The following is a 1,383-nucleotide window of genomic DNA, read 5'->3' as shown; positions in this document are numbered from 1 at the left end:
CCTGACCCGCTGAGTTACTCCAGCATTTTGTGTCTTCTCATTTTCCCCTTCCCAAACCAAACATGGACTACACACTAGTAAGATATGTCCCCGTCTGTAGAATGCACCTGCAGCTGGAGGAGATCCACGATATCTTAGCTCCACTGTATCCAAACATAACTAAGATGGCCAGAGTGAAGTGAGGAATGTTAATAACCCAATAAATTGATGTTTACGGCACAATCCTCAGGCACGAGACACAACGCAAACCTTATCTCCACATACTTTGGGCTTATGGCAGCCTATGTGCCGTGCCATTTAAATATACACAATTGTTTTAATACCGCAACTGAACATCAACAGCAGGCTTATGAGAATCAGAGAAGACAGGTTAACAATTTGGATGATAACTTTTTGTCAAAACTGCACGTTGAAAATGAACAAAGCTGTTGAGGGCTGTTTCAAGCTAGAAGTATTTTCAGTTTTACCTCCCTTAATGCTGTGTGATTTGTACAATACCGTGTCTCAACAAGTTACCTGGTTTTATGAAGAAAGAGTTTTAGATTCTTGTAGGTTTTTTTTTTAAACCAAATGGAAACTGGTTATATCTGCTTTTGATTCCACAGTGAATTTATTAGTTTTGTAAGTAGGATGAAATTGCACCACAAATGCCACAAGTTTCTACATTCACCACATGCTGTCCAAACATTGCAATGAAAATGCCAGTTTTGCATTAGTCTTAAAGATCCCCAATAGGTTCAATAAAGTAGAATTAAATCAAAGAACTCTCTCACAGTTTTTTATGACTATCAAAGCCCTTTAGTTTGATTCCTGGCCAATATCTTTTTGCCAACATTCACATTCTGTACCAAAATTATTCATTGTATTCCACAACCTAAACTTCCTGTTAATTCATTCACACCTTGTTTTTCAGCTTTTTTAGAATTTTGAAAACAAAATCATAACATTGACACAGTAATTCACAAGCATAATGAGTTAGAATTTGGTTCTGGTGGGATACTTGGTTATACTGGCTGTTGAAGTTTGGAAAATGTCCCAAACAAACATAGTTTCCCCAATGGTCCGGTGGGCGTATGTGCTGTGTGGTGCGCTACTAGGTTGTACCATAGATCAGGAATAGTTTATAGTTGGGACTGATGTATTTGCTGGGCTAAGCCAAGGAACTAAATTTGCCCTCCGGTCCTGTTGGCTGTGGAGCAGATATCTCAGGAATTATTCCGGCTTCTGATTGCAGAGCAATTGACAGAACCAAAAGGCAAACTGGAATGGGAGGGTCTTCTGCAGATCTTCTGGAATTGAACATTGGAATTAACATGCGTGAAGTACCAGAGGGCAGTGGTGGCAGAGTGTACAGCAGTAACAGCAACTTAAGGTTACAGCGCA

Source organism: Leucoraja erinacea, chromosome 30 (genome assembly GCF_028641065.1).
Source record: "Leucoraja erinacea ecotype New England chromosome 30, Leri_hhj_1, whole genome shotgun sequence".
In the NCBI taxonomy this organism is placed as follows: domain Eukaryota; kingdom Metazoa; phylum Chordata; class Chondrichthyes; order Rajiformes; family Rajidae; genus Leucoraja; species Leucoraja erinaceus.
The sequence above is the reverse complement of the archived record's forward strand: the minus strand, read 5'-3'. Positions refer to the sequence as shown.